The sequence below is a fragment of the Lepisosteus oculatus genome, chromosome 14, assembly GCF_040954835.1.
Source record: "Lepisosteus oculatus isolate fLepOcu1 chromosome 14, fLepOcu1.hap2, whole genome shotgun sequence".
In the NCBI taxonomy this organism is placed as follows: domain Eukaryota; kingdom Metazoa; phylum Chordata; class Actinopteri; order Semionotiformes; family Lepisosteidae; genus Lepisosteus; species Lepisosteus oculatus.
In genome coordinates, this window is record NC_090709.1 from 15,699,988 (window position 1) to 15,722,414 (window position 22,427).

The window sequence follows — 22,427 nt, forward strand, 5'->3', positions numbered from 1 at the left end:
AGCAACTACACAAAATCTAAAATATGAGCTCTACTTGCCACTTACAATACCAACAGTACCAGCTAACTTTAGTAGTGACATTTTCATGGATCTTTTTAACAATAAAATTTACAACATCAGACTTCAGACACAATTAAACAGGCCTCAAAAAAGTCTGGTACAAACATTTTCAGCATGGAATAAACCGTTACTTTAATGGTATAAACCTTAAATGGATTCATATTCTCAATAAGATTTGGTGCTCAGTAACATGACTTAGAAAATGACAGAAGACATACGTATCATGCTTATCCTTCTATTTTTCATAATCGTAAACTCCTTAAGGCAGTTACATTTTCTCTGTTCTGACCTGGAGTTACAGAGAAATTTAAATTCTAATAAGAGATTTGTAATGAGGAAAGTCATATCAATCACTCATACAGTACCAGGATTTGCAATTACAATACAAATACTTTCTTTCTATATGTGTTTATTTTGCAGTTTGAGTCTATGGCATTCCTTTGGGGGTCTATACTCCAAGGCATGACTTTTTTATGGGAACATGACATTTTTTTAAACATATATTTTTGTGGTAGTAGGGCGCAAAACATCAGTATTTACTGCTATTAATCACTGTACGATTTATAGTTGAAATCTGAGCCTAGATATAAAGTTAGATATAAAGTTAAAATCTCGACAAAGCAATGTAGGAAATACAGAGAAAATAAATCCTTTCTGACATCTAAAATCAGTTTCGATCAAGGTCTCTAAAACGAACAAGAAAAAGAGGATTTTCGGAGGGCAATTACGCTGTGTTTATATAGAATAAGTGATTTATGAGCAATCTAATTTCTTGTTCGTTTAAAACAGTGAAATGTCAGCTGCAAAAGATCGCACCAGAAACAGCACTCTCTCTGCCTGTCATAGACGTTCAGGAAAGGCTGAATGAAGTCATGTCAAGTACAATAATTCGGTGATCAATAATAACAGTTGTATTATATCCATGGAAATATATTCATTATATGCCAGCGAACCTCACCGTGCCAGGCCACCACTGCGTCACAACACACAGCTGCCAGTGCACCTCTACATACCCGACCACCACTGCATCACACAGCTGCCAGCGCACCTCACCGTGCCAGGCCACCACTGCGTCACATAGCTGCAAGCGCACCTCACCATGCCAGGCCACCACTGCATCATAGAGCTGCCAGGGCACCTCACCGTGTGAGGCCACCACTGCGTAACACCACATAGCTGCCAGCGCACCTCACCATGCCAGGCCATCACTGAGTCAGAGATTAAATAAAACCTCACTCGCACCAAATAAATTTATATTTCTAAATATCACAACATGATCGAATTTAAGTCATTTTAATAACAATGAATAGTCACCTAGGCGTTACAATATAAAAATTTATATTGATTTAAATAACGTTTTGATTTAAATCGCAAATGCGGGTTTAAATATATGTGTTTTTTGATTCACAATCAGACAAATGCAACATAAATTGATATCTTTGTCTTCTAAGTATCTTAATAAACTTTCAGCATAGCTTTCTCCCCGTTTAGATTTATTTTGGGATCAAACGTGGAAAGATTAGATTGTAATCGTTTTTATTTTTTAAATACATTTTAGAAAAGTGTAATCTATACTAAAAAGCTGTACACCACCTGCTATAAAGATACATATTGTAATACTTTCGGGTTCGAATAGGACAGACACAAGAACTTAGACTTGCGGAGTTAAAGCAAGTAAAGCCTTGATTTTATATATCACCTTTAAAAGTGGCATCTCAAAGCAAAGTAAATACCCAACACTGATTGTACCCATCTGTCATGCTAATAAAGCAGCTTGAATTGAATTGAGAGGGGGGGGGGGTATATTTGCTTTGTGTATAAAGTACATTGTGAATGTTTTCACAGCCTTCACTTTGTCGTTTTTATGCCATTTTTTGACCACGCACGAATATTCCTATGTCCGTATCTTCACAAGGGAATCAGTGCGAATTTTAATACTAATTAAATGACCGCGGGCACTTTCCACCCCCTCTACATTCTCAGAGTAGAACAGACTAACCTTCTAATGAAAGACGGTCCACCCCCCACGGACAGGAAAAGTGCCCACAGGCACTTAAACTTAATATGGTCAGTAACAGTAAACAGTAACATGGTCAGAAGGAGCACGTACAAACGTTTCCGAAATAACCACATGTAAGACTGATGCTTAAAATGTTTAGGGAGAAAGTGGAATACTGGTGTGTATTTTTTCTTTAAACTACCAATACCAGCCATATACAGTCTGTAACGTAGGGATTTCTATATGTCTTTATTTAGTGGTTACATTAGTGACAAAGGCTAAACTTTTAGCTTCAGTAACGTGTACATATCTCCCCTTTTTATAAAACGGCATGGTTGAAAACTGTTCCAGAGCCACTGTTGTTTCATCAGTGAAAAGTACATCATGAAATGCCTCTCCCTGTTCAATCCACTGGAAAAAAGAAAAGGAGCATAAAGCTTCTGATGGTCATAAACGATATTCATTTAGGAGCAGCATCAGAGGTATGTTTTTAACTGCACTGCATTGGAGAGAATACCATAGTGTGTTTTTTTTTTTTACTCCCTGGTGGAAACTGGCTTCCAGAAGAATCAGTATGGCTCAGAGATTAAATAAAACTTCACTCACACCAAACAAATGTATATTTCTAAATACCACAACATGATCGAATTTAAGTCATTTTAATAACAATGAATAGTCACCTATGCGTTACAATATAAACATTTATATTGATTTAAATCGCGTTTAAATCACCTTTATTTAAAACCCATAAATAAAGCTGATACTGTTTAGACTTTTAATTATTTAAAACTGTATTAAAGCAGCACGATACACAATGCAACGTAAATCGCTATCTTTGTCTTCTGTGTAATAATGTTCACCTCTCTGTCCAGCAAATTTACAATAGTAATAATAATGAACTTTATTGTATATGGCGCCTTTAAAGGTGGCTCCTCAAAGCGCTTTACAGGTTAAAAACAATACTGTTAGGCTGGGAAAACGTTTTTTTTTTTAAGAAATACAAAATGAGATATAATGATATGTTCCGGCTTAGACATTAACGAAGAGCATAACGCGTGTACTGTATACACTGCAAGTACAACCCCCCTCTCTGCAGGAGTGCTGGCTGTGACGAACTGAACCGGTTTCACGGGTATTTTCAAAGTAGGAGGCGAGATTTCCAGCGAAAGACACCTCCCCCCCCTCAAAAACCCAGTAAGTACAGTACTTACTAGTTAAAGGCTAGGCTCCTCAATGAAATCGCTTTAACATGCTAATGCGTTGCTGTAACAGTCCGGGCGTGGCAAGACTCTAATTTCAACCCGACTACGGCGAAAGGAACCCTTCTTTCATTAGAAGACAATGAACATATTTTAGCCCTGAATGAATTAATAGCAAACATGGTTTACATAAAAGACATTTTTCCAAGAAAGTTTAGCCTTTGTCACTAATGAAACCACTAAATAAAGACATAAATATAAAAATCTTAAGATTTTTAAAATACATGAGTTTGCTAAAATTTTTTTGAAAATAAAAACAATTACAACCGCCAGGGGAGAGAGAGAACAGGGGAGGGATGTTGGTTTTGCATAAGGGGCGGGGCTATGGGAATTTGGTCTGTTTGGGAATGTGTAGTTACATGTTCTGGCTGTTTGTGAATTATCGTTGTTGAGTATGGAGTGTTGAGGTATTGATTTTGTGTAATGCTTTATGTTGAAAATTGAGGTGGATTTTGTTTATGATAAACAGGATAAACTGGGATGGGAGGAAGGTTTGGTTTTGCATAAGGGGCGGGATTATGATAATTTGAGGAATTTGCGAGAGTAAAATTGTTTGATATATTTGATTTTGTATTGTGGTTGTTATCTATGTTTTTGGTTGGTATTATGTTTATATGGTTGTTTTTGTTGGTTGGTTGTTATTATGGTTATTAATAATACGATCTATAGTTGAAATCTGAGCCTAAATAAAAAGAAAAAGCAAGTGATTAGGTTTATGAGCAATCTAATTACTTATTCGTTTAAAACGCTATATAAAATAAAGTTTATTATTAATTTGCTGGACAGAGCGGTGAACATTATTATGCATAAGACAAAGATAACGATCCTGATCAGTTTAGAAATCTGTGTACGCTGTAAGGTTTTTACTTCTTAAACTTTTAAAATACACGTTTTGAATAGAAAGAAATCCTCTTCCTGGTACAGTATGTATAGCAAACCAGCACGTCTTTTTTTCTCCAATCAGAGGGGTGTCAGATGGTGTCAGCCAATCACCATTCTGAAGCCCTACCATAATCTCTGGTATGGGGAGACCCCAGAATTCTGTCCCATAGTTTAGACAGATGATAGATACTTTTATTGATCCCGTGAGGGAAATAAAGTAAATCATTTTCATTTTAGGAAATTATTAAACGCTCGGTTAAAAGCAAAGGAGATTGTCTGTTATAGTGGACATAAAAACAAGAGTTCGCTGGCATTATATCCTGGAAGACACAGACCGGTGCCAGACCAGTAAAATGCCTGATGAACTAGGGATTGGACAGTTTCCAAGTGCTTGTACAATCGATGGAAATGTTCAAATAAATGTGCAAAAGAAAGAAACAAAATAATCATTTATTTCTTTATCATATTGGGTAGCTAATGTCCTCTCTTTGCTAGTTAGTGGCTGTGTTTCTGCGTTGGGTAGCAACGGGTGACTGTTCTCAGGCGGAAGATGTAAACAGCTTTATGTTCGTGTTAAATAATTTTTTTAAATTAAAATTCATTCCATACAGCAATCGCATATTTGGGTACCGTTTCATAAAACTTTCATGCTTAAAATGTTTAGGGAGAAATGGAAAACTGGTGTGTATTTTTTCTTTCAACTACCAAGACCAGCCATACACAGTACAGTTTACATACATACAGTAATGTTTATGTTCCTAAATTAATATCGTTCATGACCTTCAGATGCGTTATGCTCCTCTTCTTTTTATGCTCAGCTACTAAAATTTCCCTTTAGTGGTGAAATCCATATAAATATTCAAAACTAAGCGGATTAAAATGTGCACAGTAAAGACATTAAATGATTAAATCTTTGCACTACCAACCAATGCACCACGAGTGCCCCTGTCGGTCATTTTGGCCAGCCAATCACTTACCGCGGTGCCCTCCGGTGCCCTGCGGTAGCTTGTGGGTAGGTTACTGTACCGCGGGTTTTTACCGCGCATTTTGAATGGCTGCATCTGTACTTAATTGGCTTTATGATTTGGTATTGATTTTGTATTGTTGTATTATTAACTTTGTGCTTTCTGTGTTTTTATCGTATTGTGGACTTATTTTTTAAACAAATGCTTACAAAGGCAGACACGGCACACATCTGTTTATACCAGCGGTGAATTGTACATTTTTATTAAGTACAATCTACTGTGCATTTTTGGGAGTATAACAGATTCGATATAAAGTGGCAAAAATCTAAAAGGGGAAAATACCCAAGACTGCGTGTAAAGCCCTTGTTGTGGCTGTTGTTTTATTTTTAGATAAAAATGGCGTAGTGTGCACGAAATGTTGCAGAAACACAATCTAATATTTTAATAACTGTTATTTTAATAATTTGATAAGTATGAGGCCCCAGATCCAAATCTTCGGTTCTGATTTTTTAAACATGATATCTTCCCTTCCTCTCGATGTGAGCAATTGTTTTTTTTTCACATTGCGATCCAAAGAGCCTCAGACGCACAGTCTAACAGTAACCAAACCAGAATGGATTCTGCTGGGAGCCGGACTGAGCTCATTCTCACTCCCTGTGTTGAAAACAGAATTATCTCTTCCCCGAACATCGTCTACAGATCACTTGTGTGCTTTTAACCTTCTCGCAGCTACAGGCGAGACTGAAGCTGGAGATGTGAAGGCACCCGCTGGTGCATCTTCTCCAAATTTCACTTCTCTTTTTTTTTAAAGTAGATATAGCCCTGAAAAAAGCATTAGCTTTATCAGTTTTTACATTAATCGATTTTGAAACAAATATTATATTTTTATTGCAATTTACATAATAATAATAATTATTATTATTATCATCATCACTTACACTTATATAGCGCTTTTCTGGATACTCCACTCAAAGTGCTTTACAGGTAATGGGGAATCCCACTACCGCCACCAATGTGCAGCCCCACCTTGATGATGCAACGGCAGCCATACTGTGCCAAAATGCTCACCACACATCAACAATCAGTGGGGAGGAGAGCAGAGTAATGAAGCCAGTCCATAGATGGGGATTATTAGGAGGCCATGACTGGTAAGGGCCATTGGAAAATTGGGCCAGGATGCTGGGGTTACACCCCTACTCTTTCAAGAGATGACCTGGGATTTTTAAAGGCCAGAGAGAGTCAGGACCTCAGTTTTACTTATCAGCCGACGGACGGCACCTGTTTACAGTTTAGTGTCCCCGTCATTATACTGGGGCATTAGGACCCACATGGACCACAGGGTGAGCGCCCAGCGACAGAAACCAGATGGTACTGTGTGTCGGGCTCGGCTGCAAGCAGGACAATGATGTCACGGGGACAAAGTAGAAAAAATCAGAACGGTTCTGTAAAAGACCTGTGTCAGCTGTCGGTTCGCAGTTTGGACTCTAAATCCATCGATCTGATTTCAAATCTCTCTAACACCTGAGCTGTGGCTTCTTTTGAGTAGTTATTCAGGAGAACATTATGTTAATCGTATAGATGAATCGTTTAATATATTCAGGTGGATAGCTACTTCAGCATGCATATCTGCAAAGAAACAAGTAATATTGTAGGTTTATTCCATGCTGAAAAGAGAAGAGAGAAAACAAACCTGAAGAAGTTTTCATTGCTGAAACGTTGTGTTTTCTCTCTTCTCTTTCAGCATGGAATAAACCTATTACTTGTTCCTTTAATATATTGTTCGGTTGAATTCAAAATGCTTTACTACTACAAGAGAGGATTATAGTATGGAGGATGAGACAAATTTATGATTTCTTGGAAGAAAATGGTTTTACTTTGCATTCGAAATGAATCAAAACTTTTGCGTGACACACAAGCCCTTTGTCTTTTTTAAAGATATCATATTTTTAAACAGACAAGTATAGAAAAAGTTTTTTTTACTTAGAAATTTTGGATGGGGGTGATGCATTACTAGTAGTGGCACTGAGGTCACTATGGTGCTGTTGAGCACCATAAGGTTAGGGCCAGTGGTGTAATGTATAATGCATCTGACTTTGGATCAGAAGATTGTAGGTTTGACTCCTGTCTGACTCATGTTGCTTTTAAACCAGTAGTAGATTTTCTTTATGTAAATTAACTGCAGCTGAAAGCTATAGAAAACACATTGGCTAAATTGCAATGAACTGTCGAACTGTTTTGCACGAAGCTGCAGACTACTTAACACGGTACTGTCTGAAGATCAGCTCCTGCTCTGAGCTCAATAGCAATGCAAAACTGTGCGTAACAAAGCTGGCGAGCAGCTGAACTTGTGCTAAATAGTCTGTTCGGTGATGAGGGTTCAGTACTGGCGTTGTTCTAATTAGCACGAACTGCACAGGCTGAATCAGACAATTTCAAATAGTCTGATCAGTGTAGGACAAGTTAATGAAGAATTATTACTTTGTCTCGTTTGTATATAAATGAATGTCTCTGACAACTTAATGTTAGTTTTTAATTTAGTTTTACGATGTTGGTCAGGCGTTGACATATGCACAAACACACGAAATGTCTCACTCCTGATTCAGCTCATGAAGCAATACGAGTGAAGCAATTCCTCCTGCTTCTCGTACAACCATATCAGAACAGAAGCCCGTGTCACCCCGCTCTGATTCAAGAGCGACTCACATCTTGACAGGGTGCTTGGCATGAAGGGGGGGTACTGTCACGCCCTCTGCAGCCAGAGGGCGCTCCTTCTCTGTCCCGTCCCTAGTTTCCAGCCTGCTGTCCTTCCTGTCCCTCTCTTTCCCTTGGGCTATATATTTCCGGGTCTTGCACTCTGTCGTTGCTCAGCATTGACGTTTGGATGTCCTGAGACCCGCCTAGCACCAGGGCGCCCCACGTCCGCTCCCTGAGGGCATAGGTTTCTATATGGCATTCCTGAACTCTTTGCACTAATGAGCCCGGGCCTTTTTCCCGTCTCGCCGCTACGCATATGGGTCTTTTTCCACTCTCCTACTCCCCATGGTTAGTCCCTTTGGACGTCCGTGACAGGTGCCCCTTTGGAATGGTTTTCAGAAAATGTGAGAAAAGGAAAGTTATGTACAGTAAGCTCTCACACACAGCTCTCAAACACAGCATTAGAGATTGGAATCTGATTGTAAAAAAAACTGCCCGTCTCCCCGCCATTTAACGTTGCTGTTGTTTTTATTTTACATATTGTTAGCATTTTAATGAATTGTTAAAAGATTTATACACAAATCGCTAAATACGAAACGTAAAAAGCCAACTGTAAGCAATTGACCATTCATATTCCTGAATTTTAAATACCTATGTTTATCTGTCTCCAAGTGCCTGGTGCAGCTATTTTGAAAGCATACCTCAAGGAGGACTTTACACGCAGTCTGGGGTATTTTCTCCTTTTACATTTTTGCGATTTTATATCGAACCTCGTATACTCCCAAAAGTGCACAGTAGCTTGTACTGTGTGCCCTGTTTGCCTTTGTAAGCATTTGTTTAAAAAATAAGTTCACAATATGATAAAAACAGAGAAAGCACAAACTTAATAATATAACGATTCAAAATCAAAACCAAATCATAAAGAAAAAGAGTCAATTTCCACCTGCACTGATATCCCTTCAAATGTTTTATAAGAACTATTGACGTTTATAGAGTAGAAGCCTGGTCCATTTCTTCTACTAAACGAGACTATGGGAGTGAGTATTTTGATGTCGAACTGGGATTTAAATAAAGAGGAACACTACACTACATTGGGCTACGCGTGTGACAAAACGTTTATTTTAGACTTCTCGATAGCTCAGTTGCTAGCTCTTAAAACTGTAGAAAAAGCAGTGAGTATGTCTTATGTCCCTGGTCTGAATCCAGTTTGAAGGGTGGTGTTTTCTTGTTCCTTAATCAAAAAGTGAATTGCGAATTTGTCTTTCACTTTGACGTTCACCCGAAAGCTCAGTATACAAAGAAGTAGAGGCTACTGTTCTGAATAATCCTCACGTCTGATTGTTTTGCTCAGACCTTTAAAATGTACACTGTGGACTATTTGCTCTTCCTAACACAATTAAAAAGCCGCCGGCAAACTTATCGATCGGGAGTTTAGTTCAGTGATAGCGCGCGCTTAAGTTTTCTATCGCCGGCATCTCTCTATTCTTTTTAAACGCGATATTTTTTATTCTTCGTGTGTGAATTTCAGGGAGACTCATAAACCCTTTCTCTGTTTTTAAGATACATTCTTTTAAACCAGACATAATGAAAGACGTAGTAATTAGACACACGTACAAAACACATGAATCTAATTGAAGAAACTTTTGACCGGGGCGATGTATTACTAGTAGCGGCTCTGAACTCAATGTGGTGCTGTATAGGAATGCAATACAAACGCCAATGGCACAATGGATAACGTGTCTGATTACGGATCAGAAGACTTTAGATTTCTACTCCTTCCTGGTTCGTGAAGAAGCTTTTAAACCACACTACTCAACACTGACATCGAAGTGTGTGCGGTCCTACACAACCTTACTATCGACTAGATGAGTCTTCTGTTCTATCTCCGATTCTTTCCGCACATTCCTGCTATTTCACCACCGTTATTGTAGGATAACAGCCACAGACACGAGAAGATATACTATTCCGAACAAATGTCTTAAATAATCAAGTTGAAAAGGGTGACAATAAGTTTTTGTTTCTTTAACGTAACCTAACTTTTGCCTGTAAAGTTCACATTATTTTCTGTAGCCGCAAATCCCCAATATTTCTGCTTTCTCCCGAGAAACACAAGCATGGAGTCAAATCATATTAAATAACACAACACATCTATTAATTTAACACCCAGATGTGACAGAACACATGTAAGACTTACACACAGCTTTTAATATGATATAGTGAATTTGCAGGTATCCTGGGGAGGGAAGAGAACTGATATTAAGGAAATACATATTTAAAGGGGATGTAAGTCTTAAATGTGTTTTGTCACATCTGGGTGTTAACTGAATAATTTTCTAGCATTATTTATTGTGTTTTGACTCTATACTTGTGTTTCTCAGGAGAAGGCAGAAATATTGATGTTTACATTTATATTCACATTCCCGGTGATATTGACATAGGTACTCAACTATTTACTTGTAGTTTGACTAGTGTCAAAAGTTGAAAATCTCTGAAAACATCAAGATGGCTAACGACGTGCAAAGAAACTCAATCACATTTAGAGAAGGTAATGTTTAGATCGGATTAATTCGAAGTGTGTCTCTGGGTGCATTTGATCTACGAACGTTGTGTTTAACTGAAGCACACCCTGACTGAGTGTGCCATAGAAACTGACACATGTCATATTTTTCCACATTCACAGATTTTTGGCTAAAGTAAAAAAAAAATCGTTGTCATTTTCTTGCCAGCTGGCAGTAATTCTTTTGAACTGATAACAAAGACAAGCATTTTAGCTTTCGCGATGTGTGGAGTTCTTGAAAAACAAGTTGTGCCAAAAACGAAATAAACACCTCCATTAAACTTAATGCAGAAGCATGTTGTCTATAACAATAAACGATGCAAGAAGACAGGAAGAAAGGCACCGCTGGGATTTAAACCCAGGATCTCCTGTTTATTAAAGAGGCGCTTTAACCATCTAAGCCACGACACCAGCAGAACTCTCTTCTTTTACTGCCACTTGGACACACCGCTCTGAGACACCTGCGTTCAGTAAGCCCTGAGTCTGCTGGCTGAGCAAAGCTGCCTCCTTTACACGGAACAGGAGCCCCGACTGTAAGAGAAATTAAGAGAAATGGCTTTTATTGGGCACTTTTCATGTCCAATGCTCTTGACATCTCCCAAGGGCGGCAGAGTTCATTTACCACACTTTTCCTTTCTTTCTTCTTTCTGTACTCTTTGATGAAACAAAACGAGAAATCATGTAAGGGAAAATGTCTTTTTTTCATGGAGAAAACATGCACAAGGAAATGTGTTTAGAAGAAGTGAGTTAACATGAAAAGTGACGTAATTTACCGGAGCAAATGCTCACCAAGCAAGATCTGCTTTACTACAAGAGAGACGTAGAGTGAAAGACGTGATCATTTCACGCCGTTGTGGAACGAAACACTTTTGTCTTGGAATTCTAAATCAATTAGAAATTCAGAGCGACACATAAAGGCTTTGTCTGCTTAAAAATGATGATTTTTTAAAACTAAAAAAAAATGTAGAAAACACGTTTCTCACTTAGAAATTTAAGATGGGGGTGGGGTATTACTGGTAGCGGCACTGAACTCACCATGGTGCAATTAATTTACGTGACGGGCTAGTGGTTTAATGGATAACGCGTCTGATTTCGGTTTATAAGATTGTCGATTCGACTTCTACCGGGGCTGTGTGATTCAAATCAGGCTCCTCAGAAATAGATGTCCGTTATGTAAATGAACCCCACCTGAAAGCAAACGTTGGGTCTGGGTTCCTTTCTTTCCTGCATGAAATAGCAAATCGTTACAAAAAAAAAAACACCAACTAATGTCCAATAGTCCAATAGTTAGTCATTTAAGTAAACATGAATATACTGTAAGGTCTTGGTACATGGGAGTGGATTTCAACCACAATTAAAAGAAGGGCAAATTATAATTACAGGCTTCAGACACTTTTTCATACAAAAGTGACCAAACACTCCCTAACTTTCAGGTTTGCTTGAACCTGTAACAGAAAAGCGGTTTGAAACTTCCATTCTCTGATGTCACTGTCTCTAAAGTCGGACGTGATGTTTCGCGGATGTGCAGTGTGCCTTTTCTCTTGTCGTGTTCAAGATGAAATGCTGCATAAGCTCCTGACTGGGTGTTCTGTACTGTTCTGTTATTTCGTTCGGATTACCTAGGTGGTGTACAGCTAAAACCCGACTGCATGGTGTAAATTCCGAGTTCGACACCAGCAGCACCTGCAAACACATCAGCTGACCTCAACGTGATTTGAACACGCAACCTTCTGATCTGGAATCAGACGCACTACCATTGCACCACAAGGTCACTTGCGACAAGTGCTTTTAATTCACCCAAAGAGAAAAATCAGCGTCCCTGAAAAATATTGTTTTCATTCTCTCCTGTGAGGAGCGCCGCTCTTCCAACGAGGGTCTCTTCTTCCCAGACCACAGATTATTCATCCCGCCTGGCTCTCTCACAGAGAGCAGACACACCGTCTCCACTAATGTGTTTACTACATCTATAGATCTGACCCCCTACAGCCCCGATATTCCTGGACAGGATATTTACCACCAGCCTGGTGAACTTCTCATCTTGACCTCTCCCAGGAGGAGCACAATTAACACAGAATCCTCTCTCCATTTAGCAAATAACACAAAACACTGTTTACCTGTCAAGACAGAAAACCAGGCTGCTCCAGGTGAGGCTTAAACTCACAACCTCGGCATGAGTCCACTGAATATGTCATTTTACATGGCCTGAACCAGGAAAGAGGTTGGAAGTCAAGAAGTTATGGTTTTGTTTTAATACTTGCCTACTCTTTTAATTTTTTGGTCAAATCTTTTATTTGGGAGTACTTTCAGTGGATGTTAATCTTTGTCCCGATGCATGATTCTGGGCCATGGTGTGTCTTGAATAATGTTCTTATAGGCTTCAGTTTGGAAAAGTGCGGTCTTCAGAAGCTACCGAAACCGCTAATGGTTACATAACACTTAATGCAAAAGCAACGTTCGGGTTTGAAAAAAAATATTACTTGCTATGAATACAAACACTGTTACAGGAGGCGTGTTAGGGCTATTTTAGCTTAGATCATCAATTCATCTTACATTTCTTCTCCATCTATATCAACAGCGTCATCGCTACTGAGCACTAAAGGCAGGTCCTGGCAATACAATCTTCTTTAGAAAACATTTTTAAAACTATTTCCACTACCATACATAAAGTAAACGATACCGATTGCACGCAACTAATAAAATCTCTTATCCAGGGACGTTGTAGCTAGATGCAAATTCCAATCGAAAATGTATCAGCTTTAAAATTTTCTTTTGGATCCACAGGACGATCAGCATGAGTCTCAAAATATACCTGTGTTTGATTGTACAGCATAGATTGTACAGCATGTATGTTTACATTTATGTTAAAATTAAGGTAAATATATCAAAATATCAACATCCAACTTCACAGTGCTAACGTACTGTAACAGTGCTTGTCAAATTCTCAAACAAATCTGCGTTATATTTCTAAACTCTTTTAGCAGAGGACGCAACAGGAGTATAAATGATATCTCCCGCCAGCCATTCAAAAATACTTTTTCAAGGGTGAATATGGATTTCTGGGGAGTTGCGGTGTTGATCACTATTGGACTTCCCCGGTCTCAAGTGTTGTTGTTGGACACGGGCAAAAGACTCGCATTTTCTGCAAATATGAAGAGGGTTAAGGTTTCGGCTTTAGCGGAGACAGTGTTTACATTGACAATAATAAGAAGATCGTCCCTGGGTGGGTTTGAACCACCAACCTTTCAGTTAACAGCCAAACGTGCTCGCCGATTGCGCCACAGAGACTGATGAGAGAGGCTTTTCTCCATTCGCACCTTTCCGGTCAAAAAATAAACATTGCTTGCATTTTCTTGCCAGTTGGCAATATTCCTACTGCTCTGATAGCCAAGAATTACATTTCATTTTTCACAAGCTGTATGAATTTCTTGAAAAACAAGTTGTTGCAGAAAGGAAATGCATTCATGCTTTAAACTAAATCAAGCCCTATGCGGTTGTCCAAGATGGTAGTTTCTGCACAAAAAGACAGGAAGAAAGGCACAGCTGGGATGTGGAGCCAGGATCTCCAGTTAACGAGACAGGTACTTAAACCGACTCAGCTACGGTGCCGGCAGAATTCTCCTCTTTTATATCCGCTTGGACACACTGCTCTGAGCCATCTGCATTCACGAAGCCCTGAGTCTGCCGGCTGAGCAAGCTGCCTCCTTTACACGGAACAGGAGCCCTGACCATAAGAGAAACGAAGAGAAATGGCTTTTATTGGGCACTTTTCATGTCCAATGCGCTTGACATCTCCCAAGGGGGACAGAGTTCATTAACGACACTTTTCCTTTCTTTCTTCTTTCTGTACACTTTGATGAAACAAAACGAGAAATCATGTAAGGGAAAATGTCTTTTTTCATGGAGAAAACATGCACCGGGAAATGTTGTGTTTAGAAGAAGTGAGTTAACATGAAAAGTGACCTAATTTACCGGAGGAAATGCTCACCAAGCAAGATCTGCTTTACTACTAGAGAGAAGTAGAGTGAAAGACGTGATCATTTCACGCCGCTGTGGAATGAAACGCTTTTGTCTTGGAATTCTAAATCAATTAGAAATTCAGAGCGATACATAAAGGCTTTGTCTGCTTAAAAGTGATGATTTTTTAAAACTAAAAAAAAATGTAGAAAACACGTTTCTCACTTAGAAATTTAAGATGGGGGTGGGGTATTACTAGTAGCGGCACTGAACTCACCATGGTGCAATTAATTTACGTGACGGGCTAGAGGTTTAATGGATAACGCGTCTGATTTCGGTTTATAAGATTGTCGATTCGACTTCTACCGGGGGTTGTGTGATTCAAATCAGGCTCCTCAGAAATAGATGTCCGTTATGTAAATGAACCCCACCTGAAAGCAAACGTTGGGTCTGGGTTCCTTTCTTTCCTGCATGAAATAGCAAATCGTTACAAAAAAAAAAACACCAACTAATGTCCAATAGTTAGTCATTTAAGTAAACATGAATATACTGTAAGGTCTTGGTACATGGGAGTGGATTTCAACCACAATTAAAAAAGGGCAAATTATAATTACAGGCTTCAGACACTTTTTCATACAAAAGTGACCAAACACTTTCTAACTTTCAGGTTTGCTTGAACCTGTAAAAAAAAAAACAAGGTCTGAAACTTCCATTCTCTGATATCACTGTCTCTAAAGTCGGACATGATGTCGCTACCGTTGCACCACGAGGTCACTCGCCACATGTGCTTTTAATTCCCCCAAAGAGAATAACAGTAATGCTAGAATAACAGTAGTATTAAAACTACTACTACTACTGTTAATTCTCTAACAGTAACACTATAATTATATTTAATATTAACATGAATATGAACATTAAAACTAAAACTATCAGTAGCGCTATCATCATTAATACTCACATGAACACTAGCATTAAAACAACCAGTTGTACTCTCATTAATATTAATATGAATACACTAGTATTAGTATTTGTTGCTACCCATGACGTCACATCGCTCTTTGTGACGAACGCGATACACCTAGACGCGCACAGTGACATGGCGCCTGTCCCCGTGGTTACCATACTTATGATTTATAAACACTGGAAAAAATACATGTAAACTGTTACTTACATACATTTATCAACTTGGAATATATTTTTTTAGCTCTAGGATACAGTTACCTAAATAATAATAAGAATAATCATTGTTTAATTTCGGTTTGAACATTTTTTACACTAAACGCACTACAGTAATTGATCGATACAGTCTTTATTGACTGTTTTCTAGATATTTAGAACAGGATCAAAACCAGAAAAAGAATCAGTACTCACCAATCGGTGAAGCTAATTGTTTATTCTACGGTTTTTTAATTGAATTAATTGGTTTTCGATAGATAAGTGATCAATAACTCTCCTCCGTGCGCACCCTGTGCCTCCCGCGGTCTTGCTCTCTGATCCAGGCGCTCAGGCTGGTGTCTGTGATGTCACAGCGCTCTTTGTAACAGAGCAGAGCGCGTCTCCGCTGGAGGAGACTCCTGTCCGGAGCCTGGGGGGCTTTTCTTACAGATATAACATCCCCCCCAAAAAAGAACACACCGGGCTGTGAAGAGAAGCGAATCATAACAGTTGTAAAAGGAGAGCGACAAACCAAGGAATGAAATTCATTAAACAGGAAAAAAAATAGTTTACTTCACAGATTAATGTGTTACAAGGCGTACCCGTGTGGAGCAGTAGAGAACGAGCACAAGTCCCTGTAATAAGTGCTTTTAAATGTTTTAAACGAATCATCAGAGTATAGAAGCCAGGAGGTTTTATTTCCAGCCTGCTCTCAGTTCCATAGGTAGTCTGATTACCTGTTACAATAATTCATCTAATTGTAAATTTATAAGACTGTGAGACACCTGTGAGAGACATATGAGAGCTGGTGATTCCCTGGGCTGGTGTGGAATCACACACAGACAGGCCTTCTTCTGTGTGATCTGAGTCCCACTGCTGAGAGCTACAGACTGGTTAACTGGTCACTACTGTAGACACGACCATCGGCCCATTGGCTACTAATAATCAATATACAGTGTACTGACCAAAGTGTCACTACTTGTGTTTATTACATAAAAAGATAATTCCACACTCACGTGTGTTATAAAACATTTATAAAACATGTTTGGAGACTGACATACAGTAAAGAAAGTAATACTGAAGGGCTGGAGGTCCTGGAAAGGGTTAATAGAAGCTTCTTGCTTCTGACCTGGAACAGAGTCCACAGCTGACAGATCAGTGAGTCTTGAGCCCAGTTCACAGAGAGGAGAACCAGGAGCTCTTCTCTGTCTCTAAGTGGCTGTGAGGAAGGAGAAAATGGGGAGATGTAACCTGATTCCAGGCTGTTCTGCCTGATATTATTCATGTAACAGCACTGATTGTCTGAATGTCCTCTGGTTCTGGATTGACGGATAAAAAGAAGTATGGAGCTTCTGTCCGATTGTCTCTGAGCTGTGAATCTGACTGAGAAGAGAATAATGATTTTTTATTCTGCCTCTGATAATTTTTCTGTTTGCCAAGTGGTGTTACATCCCCTTCAGAAACTCTGCACAGACTGTCAGAGTGAGAGAAAAGTAGAGAGATGGACAGATAAGAGCACACGCAGCGAGAGATACATACGTCTTGATTTACTTTGAACCAAGTGTTCATTTCCTTTGTGGAACAAGTTGTTTCTGAACTTCAAGAAATTCATACAACTTATATAAAATATAAGTCTTGCAAATCAGGACAGAAGAAATACCGCAAGAAAATGTCAGTGATTTTTCTCCTTTTAACGAAAAGTGGAGAAAAACAACGGCAGTGCATCTCCGTCGGCTTGATTTAGCTTAATACAAGTATTCACTTCATTTTCTGTGGATTACAGACTGCGAAAGATGAAATAAAGTTATTGGTTATTCATGGTCAGTGCAGAAGAAATACTGCCGGCTGGCAGGAAAATGTCAGTATTTTATAATTCTTTAACTACAAACGTGTGAACAGCAAAAAGCAACGGGAGTGTGTCTCTGTGCAGCTGTTAAATGAAGGGCTGGTGGTTCAAACCCACTAAGGGACGAGCTTCAGACTGTTCCGCTGTAACCATAATCTCTGCTAAAGCTTGATGGGATTTCTTCGCAAGCCCTCTTGAAATTTGCAGGAAATATCTATTTTACTCATGTGGAACTACAAGTAAACAATTAAGTACCTGTCAATGTCCAAGAAAACCATTTTCACGTGTGGAATTTTATCTTCAACTGGCTGTCAGGAGAATTCATTTATACACCCGTTGTATCCTTAGCAAAGTATCTTTTTTACATAACACGCTTTCGAGAAACAAACTGTGTATCTAGCTTTGTTAAATTAAAATCGGCACATCCCAGTTGGCAAAAGAAGTAGAATATACGACTATTAAACGCATACTTTAGACGTATAAATGTGCTCCGTAACTGGTCTACAATGAAATTCTAGTATACGTATATTGTTATATGTCAATTAGACATCTATGATTATATATAAATGGTTGGAGTTCTATTATACGGATAAATTTAGAGGACTAATATACATATATAGTTAAAGGTCTATTATACATCAAATAAATATTTTATAGGTGTAGAAACTAGTAAATAAAGCCAATGATTTGTTTTAGAAATTTATTCTTAAAATATACAATTATTCACACCTGAAAAATATGTAGTTCAAATTATACATTATATACAATATTGTAATCAACAAATGGCTAATCATCATAAAAACACAACTAGTAAATTTCAGTTACAAATTCTAGTAAAATGGCAATATATATTGTAATGACAAACAAACTAATCACATGATCCCGCTAATATTTAACTCAAAACCACATTTCGATTCAAATATAAATTTTAACATTTACAACTTCTATATTTCCACGAAAATATAATTAATGTAGCACAAACGCTACTTTCTAAAAAAGACAGAATGAAACTGTTTGTTTTGTGTTTCATGGTGATCCTCCTCTCGATACTAATGCAATGTTTAATATGATCCCTCGAGAAACAAAAAGGAGTCCATTTCCGCCTGGAATGATTGATGCCCCATCAAACATTTTGTAATATCCCCGGAAGTTTATACAGTAGAATCCTGGTTCGTGGCTTAAATTCAAGGTAAACAAGACTAAGGAAACGAGTTGGAAACTTGATGTCGAACTGGGATTTAAATCACCCGGAACATTTCACTACATTGGGCAGTATGTGCTAGGGAGCATTGCTTGACATCCCTTCGATAGCTCAGTTGGTAGCGTGGAGGACTGTAGTGGAGTCAGCAGGGAATCCTTAGGTCGCTGGTTCGGTTCCGGCTCGAAGGAAGGTGCTTTTTGTGTACTTTAATCAAAGAGTAAAAAGAGCGAATCTTTTTCTCTCAGACATTGATCAAAAGCTCAATAAACGACGAAGCAGAGGCTCCTGTTCCAAAGTCAGCCCACGTCTGATTGTCTTGTTTTGGCCAATATCTGATCTTTGAATTAAGGGAATACTCTGTTTGCTTTGTAATTAAAAAAAAAACATACAGTACAAATGTCAATTTCATTTTGGTTTCAAGATCGCAATTTAGTGTGAAACATAAAAGCCAGCTGGATAAGCTTTATTAATTTCCCTCACGGGATCAATAAAGTATCTATCTATCTACGTCATTTACAATGGCCTTTCAACTAATAGCCCGTGCAGGGATCAAACCCTAGCTGTTGGTACACTACGAGTTGCGTAAGGCTCTGTAACGCGCAGATGAGAAACTAACTTCTGCTTCTTCATTATATACACAGTGAGCTATATATATGCGAGCTTACTGCCTCCTACGGGCTCTGTATTTGTTAGCGATACAAGACCGGCCGTGGAGAAATGAAGTGAGGAGGGTGTGTACGTTAAAAGGCTCGTAGCGTCCCTGGAAGGGCTCAAACCACCACCCTTTTGGTTAACAACTGAGCCACAAAGACGCATGTACAGCTTAACACTTCTCGGTCTCAGTGAAAGTGATACACTCCGTAAAATTTCCAGAGATTAATTTATTTTAAAAGGAAAATCACCAACATCGGCCGAGATCTACTGGAGTTTTTTCATTCTATACTGCGATTTCTGAAGGGTACCCTGTGAAAATACGAGTTTTGACGAGAAGGGATGGACATATAAGGTCAAAAGGCTTGGGGAATTGAACTTTAAGGTGAAGACTGCGGGTTCAGTAGCAGCAGAACCTGATCAGTATCAGTTGACTCCGATATACTTTGAAAATGAACTTGGGGATTTAGAGTCAGACGTGCTACCGTTGCACCATGGGGTACTTAATTTAAAAAAATAGAAAAAACAATCAGTGTTCCTGGATCTGTAATTGAGAACAACACCTGCACAAGAGCTGCGCAGGAAGAATAAAATGTGGTCTGGGAAGAAAAGACTCTCTTCGGAAGAGCTGCGCACTTCACATGAGATTTTTTTTTTGTGAAGCTGATTTGTCTCCTTTGGGGAATTCAAAGGCACGGACAGTCGTGACTTCGTGGCGCAACGGTAGCGCGTCTGACTCCAGATCAGAAGGCTGCGTGTTCAAATCACGTCGAGGTCAGCTGTTACTTTTTCAGGTTCTGCTGGTCCTGAACACGGAATTCACACCATGCAGTTGAGTTCTATCTGTACACCACATAGATTAGTACATAGAGCAGTACAGGACACGCAGTGTGGAGCTCACAGAGGCTTACAGTCTCCAGCATTGGAGTGAAGGGGAAAAAAAGAACTTTGTATTTTTTTAAGAGAAAAGGCACAGTTCACATCTGCTTAACATCACGTCCAACTTTAGAGACAGCTACATCAGATAATGGAATCCCGGAAGTTTCAGATAACTTTTTTTAATACAGGTTCAAGCAAACCTGAAAGTTAATGAGTTTCCGGACACTTTTGTTTTATTAAAAAGTGTCTGAAGCCTGAAAATGTAATTTGAAAAAAAAACCGCTATTGGACATTAGCAGGTGCTTTTTGTAACGATTTGCTATTTCATGCTGGAAAACAAAGGAAACAGACCCAACGTTTGCTTTCAGGTGCGGTTCATTACATAATATACATCTATTACTGAGGAGCTTGAATAAAATTTACACAAGCCAGGTAGAAGTCGAACCTACAATCCTATGATCCGAAATCAGACGCGTTGTTTATTAAACCGCTGGGATTTCACATACCCTGAATTTCCCCATAGTGTGCTCAGCGCCGCTACTAGTAATGCACCGCTCCGTCTAAAATTTCAAAGTGAGAAACATGTGTTTTCTGATTTTTTATGAGTTTTAAAATATAATCTCTTTAAATCAGACAAGGGGTTTATGTTTCGCACTGAAATTCCGATTGACTGAGAATTCAAAGAAATACTGTTTTCTTTCACAACACCGTATAATTATCACATCCACCAGACTCTCCAACCTCTCCAGACCTTGCTGGTTGAGCAATTGCTCCGATAAATTAGGTCACGTATCATGTTAAATCATTTCTTCTCAACACAACATTTCCTGGTGCACGTTTTCTCTATGAAAAAAGACATTTTTCCCTTGCACGATTTCTCGTTTTTTTATCAAAGCTAGTGTCGCAAAAGAACTCTGTCGCCCTTGGGAGATATCAAACGCATTGGGCATGAAAATGCCAGATTAAAGCCAGTTCTCTTCGTTTCTCAGTGTCGGGGCTGCTATGTAAAAGAGGCAATTTGTTCTGAGCGCAGGTTCAGCGCTTACTGAACGCAGATGTCTCAGAGCGGTGTGTCCAAGCGGCTGTAAAAGGGGATGGTTGTCCTGTCACCATAGCCTAGTTGGTTAAAGCGCTTCTCTGTTAAACAAAAGAACCGGGATTCAAATCCCAGCCGTGTCTTTCTTCCTATCTTGTAGTACAGAACGTATCATTTCGGGCAATCACAAAGGGCTTGATTTCGTTAAATGCATGTGTTCATTTCCTTTCTGGAAAACTTGTTTTTGATTAAATTCACACAGCTTGCGAAAACTGAAATTCAATTCTTGGTTATCAGTGCAGAAGAAATATTACCGTCTGGCAAAATAAACGGTAAGAGAGCTTTTTTTTTAACCGAAAACTTGGCGCAATCGGTTAGCGCATTTGGCTTTTAACTGAAAGGTTGGTGGTTCGAGTCCACCCAGGGATGGGATTCTTCTGCAGTATAAACGTTGTCTTAAGTCAATTGGATTTCTCAGCGAAACCATAACCATTTTAATATATGCAGGAAATGCGAGTGTTTAACACGTGTCAGGGTCACCGGGAAATGTCCAATAATGCCCAACATTGCAACTCCCCAGAAAAAATTATCGTCGAATCTTCATTTATACTCCAGTTGAATCCTCTGCTGAAATATTTTAAAAATACAATGCAGGTTTGTTTGATAACTTGACAAGCATTGTTACGATAGCACTGTGCAGTTGGATTTTGATATTTTGACATATTTACCTTAATTTTAAACATACATACTATACAGTCTATTGTAATTTTAAAATAAGTTAGCTGAGGATGTAAAGGGGTGAAAGGGAAAGGTCAGAGGGTATAGTAAAAACAAGGATTAGGTTAGGATTGGTGGAGGTGGTAGGGGTGTTGATGGTTTTTCTCTGTAGAGGATGATTGAGTTTTTTATCCTTCTCTGAAGTGAGAAATTGGAAGAGTTGGGAGTTGAGGGATCTGATGAGGTTAGTTATAAAAGGAAGTTGATGTGGAGCTGTTAGCCGTAAAACTTCCTAAAGTCTTTAAACTGCAGTAAGCAAAGATAAAGGAAATTATCTTTGCTTACAGCCCTGTCTTTCTCACACCTGAAGAAGGCTCCACGGCCAACACGTTATGTTTCCTTTCTTCTCTTTTCAGCATGGAATAATCCTTTACTTTTTCCTATGCAGCCTACGCATGCTGACACAGCTACCCACCTGATATATAACATTCCTATAATCACAACTATGAATGTCCACTGTGGGTATTTTTTCCATTATTATTTATTTTGGCATTGAAGCATATTTTATGTAA

The 22,427-nt window shown here is 38.8% G+C and overlaps 3 non-coding genes across 3 annotated transcripts; 2 read left to right on the forward strand and 1 right to left on the reverse strand.

Moving 5' to 3' along the window:
* Positions 1–12,115: 12,115 nt before the first annotated feature.
* On the reverse strand, positions 12,116–12,187 carry trnaw-cca (transfer RNA tryptophan (anticodon CCA)). Its single transcript has one exon. It is a non-coding gene; the product is annotated as a tRNA-Trp (tRNA).
* A 6,485-nt stretch (positions 12,188–18,672) lies between these two features.
* Positions 18,673–18,760, forward strand: trnay-gua (transfer RNA tyrosine (anticodon GUA)). The gene is given in 2 exon segments: positions 18,673–18,709; positions 18,725–18,760. It is a non-coding gene; the product is annotated as a tRNA-Tyr (tRNA).
* Positions 18,761–19,929: 1,169 nt separating this feature from the next.
* Positions 19,930–20,001, forward strand: trnaw-cca (transfer RNA tryptophan (anticodon CCA)). The gene has a single exon. It is a non-coding gene; the product is annotated as a tRNA-Trp (tRNA).
* The last annotated feature ends 2,426 nt before the right edge of the window (positions 20,002–22,427 follow it).